The sequence below is a fragment of the Dipodomys spectabilis genome, unplaced genomic scaffold, assembly GCF_019054845.1.
Source record: "Dipodomys spectabilis isolate Male_0828 unplaced genomic scaffold, ASM1905484v1 ptg000436l, whole genome shotgun sequence".
Lineage (NCBI taxonomy): Eukaryota > Metazoa > Chordata > Mammalia > Rodentia > Heteromyidae > Dipodomys > Dipodomys spectabilis.
Window position 1 is genome coordinate 1 of NW_024871113.1, and position 6,894 is coordinate 6,894.

Sequence of the window (6,894 nt, forward strand, 5' to 3'; positions counted from 1 at the left end):
GACCAGTTTAAAGGAAACATTGTTTTCATTGCTAATATAAAGTTCAAAAGAAGGTCTTAATTTCAAGTACTTACAATGAAGAAATGGGCTTGCTGCAGAGAGAAGCTTGTGGCTTGGGAGAGACACTTACAGAGTGAAAGCTAGTAAAGGTGACTGTCTTTTTATCCCAATGGGTTTGTAGTACAAAGACCAGAGCTTGAGGTTCTGATTGGCTGGTGCAATCTAGGCAGAAGTGCTTTCCAAGCCATGACTCTCTTACTGTGATAATCAGTTTCCTGCCAAATAAGGTATGTTCCTTTTCTTACCTTACAGTAAGTGCACTCATACATATTTAAAAAAAAATTCCTATTATCTTTAAGTAGTGTTCAAAGGAATTGCCATTCACCACAGTAGTTCATGAATACAACACATCTTGATCAATAGTACCCCTTTCATCATTCTCCTATTCATAAATCTTTCGGGGGGAGGAAAATATTCATTATCTAGTTAGATTGGTTTCACATGCCAGGCTGAGTCTAATTTTGAACTTTTATTTTTATTTATTCATTTAAATATGCCATTACTAAGGCTGGAGCTCAGGGCCTGGGTGCTGTCCTTCGGCTTTTTCACTCAAGCTGGTACTCTACATTGAGCCACACTCTACTTCTGATTTTTTGGCAGTTAGTGATAGAGTCTCACAGACTTTCCTGCTTTAAACTGCAATCCTTAGGTCTCAGCCTGCTGAGTAACAAGGATTGTAGGCATGAGTCACTAGGGTCTGGCTTACTATTCTCTTTTATTAAAATAAACAGCTAAAGCCGGGCGCTGGTGGCTCACGCCTGTAATCCTAGCTACTCAGGAGGCTGAGATCTGAGAATCGCGGTTCAAAGCCAGCCCTCGCAGGAGAGACCTTGAGACTCCTATCTCCAAAAAACCACCAGAAAACCGGAAGTGGCGCTGTAGCTCAAGTGGTAGAGCGCTCGCCTTGAGCTGAAGAGCTGAGGGACAGCGCCCAGGCCCAGAGTTCAGGCCCCCACGATCAACAAAAAAATAAATAAATAAAAAAAATAAACAGCTAAAATAAACAGTGCACATTGATTGACATCTTTTTGTTATGGATCTTGCAGGGAGTATTTGGAAGGAAGCAGGCTACCTGAAATTACATATGTGATTAGAATTTGTTTTCTGTATGTAGACTGTATTCTTCATGTTTAAGTAATCACTCTTAAATTAAATTAAATGCTTTTGCATGTGCTTCTTGTCCCCCACCGCCTTTTTGTACAGTCCTTGGGTTTTAACTCAGAGCCTGAGTGCTGTCCCTGAGATTTTCTGTTCAAGGCTAGTGCCACTTGAGCCACAGCTCCACTTATGACTTTCTGGTGACTAATTGGAGATTAGTCTCACAGACTTTCCCTCCTGGGCTGGCCTTGAACTGCACCCTCAGATCTCAGCTCCCTGAACAGCTAGGCTTACAAGGGTAAGCCACTGGAGCCCAGCCTATGAATCCATTCTTAAAGTTCCCCACACAGTTCTATAGGATGGTACAATTATTACCCAGGGTTGGCTGATAAAGAAACTAGGACGTACAAATGTTAAGTGGCTAGCAGATGGTGACAGGCGTTGGAAGGTGGTTAAACAGAAGAGCAACATTTTGAGAGGCCACGTTTTGGAGTCTTTATTCAAAGGCCAGCAAATGCATGGCAGACTCCCGTCTCAAAGACCAGCAGCCAGAAAGTACAGTTTATACAGTGAGGAAACGGAGCCACGAACCCTGGAGAGGACAGAAAGAACAAAAACAATACCAGCAAATCACCAACTCAGCTCCAACAGGGAGCCGAATTGGGATACCATGGTGACTGCAGAGTGCCAGGAGTCAGAGCCAGGACAGGAACAAGGAGACATGTGGCCTGGCAAAATGGCATCTGAGCTGGTGCAGGCCTAAAAAGGGTCAGGTCAGGGGGGCAGGGTCACAGGAAACTCCCAGTCTCAGGCACTGGACTGATAGGTTTACCTTTCAGCCAAGTGTCCCCTCCCCGGCCTTCCAGGGATCCAGGCACACCCATCAAATGGGGGCGGGGACACTTCACCTTCCCCCACAGTGAAGACAAGATGCCAGACTGACCCGAACATCCACCATGTGGCCAAGATGGCATGGGCCAGACAGATAACCCTGTTTCACAAGGAAGTGAGTGAAAAGAGATTCATCTGGGCCCTCAGGGCTGGGCCACATGGTTTTACAAACAGGAGGAGTTCCCGTTCCAGACCTCAGGTGACTGACAGGAAGGCTGGCCACTCTCACTCTATGGGAGGCAATTATTTTGAACCAACATCTTGCACTAGGCTCCTGCAGACCACACCAATTCAGAATGCAGCCGTGTGGTAAATGCCACATAACCCAAGTGAACCTTGAGAAATTCCAGTTTTCTCCAAATAGGGGCTTTGTTGAAGGCCTGGTCCCCAGTATAATGTTCAGAGGTGGGGGCATTTGGGAAGTGATTGGTTCATGGAGTCTTCGACCTGATCACTGGATCCATCCACCGATGGTTCACAATTAGATGACACTATTGGGAGGTGGTGGAAAGTAGGAGGTGGTGGCTTGTTGGAGGGAGCAGGTCACCAAGCATCCTTTGAAGGGTGCTCCTTGCCTACTGCCGCTCTGCTCTCTCTGCTTCCTGGTTGCCCTGAAATAAGCAGCCTTCTCCCTGCCCGGCTCCCAGGCTATAATGTGCAGCCTCCGCACAGGCTCAAAGCAATGGAAACTGAAACTAGAGTTGGGTGATGGTGGCTCGTGCCCGATCCTAGCTGCTCAGGAGGCTGAGTTCTGAGGATCCAAATTCAGACACAACTTGAAACAGGAAAGTCCATGAAACTCTTATCTCCAATTAACCATCAAAAACCTGGAAGTGAAACCGTGACTCAAGTGATAAAGTGCCAACATTGAGCAGGAAAAACTAAAGGTCCTGAGTTCAAGTCCCAATACTGGCACAAAACAAACACAATATAAACCTCTGCTGAATCCAAAATAATCCAAAGTAAGTCTTCACTCTGTTAAATTAATTTTTCCTCAACTGTTTGTTAAAGCAATGGGAAATGGACTAATATGCCCTCTGGGTTTTTTCTTTTTCTTTTTTGTCTTTTCTCTCTCTTTCTTTTCTTCTTCTTCCTCTCCTCCTCCTCCTTTTCTTCTTCCTCCTCCTTATCTTCCTTCTTCTTCTTGCTCTTCCTTTTGTTAGTTTTATTTTGTTTTTGAGACAGACACTTGTTTTGTAGACCAGGCTTGCTTTAAACTTTCTACCTTCCTGTCTCAACTTCCTGAGTGCTGAGAATACAAATGTGTGCAACCACACCTAGTTGTGCTCTGATTTAACCCTACCAGGAAGTATTTGTAAAATAATTGATCTACTCCTTACTTTCCATTTCTCATTTCTTCAGCTTCCTCAGTCTATAAAGGCAATCTCCTTTGTTCAGCTTTCAGATCAGTCATTCTGTTTTATGGAATGAGGGGTTTCTTGATTTTAGAATAACAAATAAAAGCCAATTAGATCTTTCAGTGTATTGTAATGTGAAGATTGTATACAAGTACTTCAAAAGGAATAAACACAAGGGCTGAGAAGTATAGATCAGTGGTGGACTGGACTGCTTGCCTAGCATGTTTGGGGTCCTGGGTTTGATTGCCAGCAAAAAAAAAAAAAAAAAAGAAAACCAAAAGAAATAAATATAAACAATGGTAAATGATAAAGGTAATAATCTGGTTGTGATGTAGTAAAAATATTCCTAGTTTGGAGATGATCTGACATGACATAAAATCTTAAGTAAGTGATTTAGTAGCTATATGACCTCTGAAAGTCAGCTAAAAAATTAGAGCTAAAAGGGCTGGGAAGGTGGCTCAGTGGTAGAGCGCTTGCCTTGCATGCATGAGGCCTTGGGTTCGATTCCTCAGCACCACATAAGCAAAAAAAAAAAAAAAGCCAGAAGTCGTGCTGTAGCTCAAGTGATAGAACGCTAGCCTTGAGCTGAAGAGCTGAGGGACAGCGCGCCCAGGCCCAGAGTTCAGGTCCCACGACTGGACCCCCCCAAAAAAATTAAAAAAAAATTAGAGCTAAAGTATGGCTCAAATGGCATAGTGCCTGCCTTGCAAATGCTAAGATTCTTGAGTTCAAACTGTTAATATCTGAATTGCTATTCACTAGCAGAAAGTTCCTCCAATTATCTGACCTCAGTCCCTCCTGCTGTTGGAATTTACTCTCCCCCTGAACCCCCTTTCCCTTGGAAAAGAAGGATAGCCATGAGAACAAAAATGTGAAATCAGAAAACAGAACAAAATTACTGATAACGGACAAAATCTCTTGGTAAAGGAAAACCTCAGACAAAGGCTGACTACTGGTCAGCCACAGCTTCTTTTCCATCCTTGCTAAAAAGCAAGAGAACATCTCTCCCTCACTCAAGTTTACCAAGCTGGCAGCTTTGCAGAAGGCTACTGACAACCTTGAGGCTTATCACCAGCTGCACTGAGTTGCTGTGTTAGTCAGAAGCTAATAATAAAAATCACTTCTGTAGTAGTGTCAATAGCATTGATAGTATTGGTCATGCTGACCAAGTGAAGCTTCTGTTTTGCCTATGCTCCTGTGACTCAAGGCTATGGTTTTGCTATGTGTTGCTTCTGTAACCTTACTGGCTTGCCTCAGTAGCAAGGCCTTAAGCCCACAGGTGACATCACCCCTGTCCTCCAATTGAAGACTAACACCGAGTGGTCCTGCTATGGGCGGCCTATTGCACATTATTACATATGATATTTACATGAAGAACAAATGAATTTAAAGGTCATATAACCATAAACAATGAAAATGTGCCAAACCTGCCTTGCATGGCTCATCTACATAACCCTGTGTAACCTACTCCTATAGAAAGCTATCCTACCCTGGCCAGTAACCTACTTGCCCAGTAGTAGGAAACGATCCCTGCGCGGTGGTAATAAAGTTCCTAGCTCCTTTAACTGAGTGCCTTGGAGTCTTTTTTGGATCCTGGATATAGTAAAACTCCAGTACCACCAATAAGGATTTTTTTTAAAGCTCACTTCCTTATTTCTAAATTTGGAAAATAGTTTCTACTTACCAGTGAGTGAGGAACCATTTACAACAGTTGGCTTGCAGTGTTTCTTTTAGAGACTTAGGTATTTTGAATCACTTAAGCATAGTGAATGAAACTAATCTCTAAGTATTATAGGAGACATTAGATGATGTTTCCACAGTCATCTTTTATGTAATATAAAGTTAAGATCTTTTAGAGTAAACGTTTAGTTCAGCACATGCAATAGTAAGAATAAAAAGAAGTCTCACTGTTACCAGATTCTGGTGAAAGTTTGTGAAGTTTCCCTTTAAAAGTAGGGACTCTTGCCAGGCGCCGGTGACTCACGCCTGTAATCCTAGCTACTCAGGAGGCTGAGATCTGAGGATCGAGGTTCAAAGCCAGCCTGGGCAGGAAAGTCCGTGAGACTCTTATCTCCAATAAACCACTCAAAAACCGGAAGTGGAGCTGTGGCTCAAGTGGTAGAGCGCTCGCCTTGAGCTGAAAAGCGCAAGGACAGCGCCCAAGCCCAGAGTTCAAGCCCCATGACCAACAAAATAAAACTAAAAATAAAAGTAGGGACTCTTCACTTAGGGTCCTTGACTTTGATTGAAGAATAAGAATTTATGGGCAAGTCAGGATGGCAAGGAAACTTGGCAGAGTTTTATGGACTAACTCAGCAAGCAGGCAAACAAAGAAACATGCAAACAGGTAAGCACAAAGGCAGAGTATGGGTGCTCTCAAAGGGACAGAGAGAGAGATGCAGCACTTGGCTGTTGTGGGGTATTTATAGGATAAAGGCAGGGGATCAAAGTTATGCAAAGATGGGTGCTGTATCTTTGCTCTAATCACTCCTGGCATTACACTTGCTGAGTTTCTGGATGCTTGGGGCATTCTTTCCAGGTAAGAATGCATCCTGCCTTTTGGGTTCACTTGTGGGCTCCGGTGAGGAGTCAGTGCTTTTTAGCAAAAGTATTTTCTTTTTTTTTTTTTTTTTGGGTCCGGTCGTGGGGCCTGAACTCTGGGCCTGGGCGCTGTCCCTCAGCTCTTCAGCTCAAGGCTAGCGCTCTACCACTTGAGCCACAGTGCCACTTCCGGCTTTTTTCTTTTTGCTTATGTGGTGCTGAGGAATCGGACCCAGGGCCTCAGGCATGCAAGGCAAGCGCTCTACCACTGAGCCACCTTCCCAGCCTGTTCCCTTAACCTTAAGGGAAGTATATGAAGGAATGTCTCCTGCATTTGCCATAAGCTTGACCATACCTCATTTTCTCAGCTATTCTGCTTCATCTGCCCTCTGCCGGAGATAGACTGACTTCTAAAGTGTAGGACAGGTCCAGGAAGTGAGAAAGAGGAAAAAGGAAGCAGGACAATTCAAGGTCACAGCATGAAGGTCATCGGTGGCCCAGTTGGACTAATCAAATAAAAATTTAGGGACACTTCAATCAAAGAAAAAAAATAGGAGAAGACAAAGTAAAATAACACTGTTGACTGAAAACATGCCCCCTTTCAAAACAGAACAGTTTCCTTTCTTTTTGGAACATGATCTTACTATGTAGCCCAAGTGGGTATGAAAATCACTGTAGCCCTGGATGGCCTGGAATTTGTGATCCTCTTAGTTCAGCCTGCTGAATGTTGAATGGCTTAACATGTATTGTACATTTGCTGTAGGAGAGTGCCAAGTTCTGAAAACATGAAGAACTTCACAATCAAGGATTATAGTGATGCTGTCACCATGGAAAAAATAGCTTCATAGCAACATGAAGGTGAGAACAATAATTCAGGTGAGAAAAAGATGACAGTAGTGGGTGTGCCATAAATAGCTCACATGAAAGCTTGAAAATATGGTCTTAA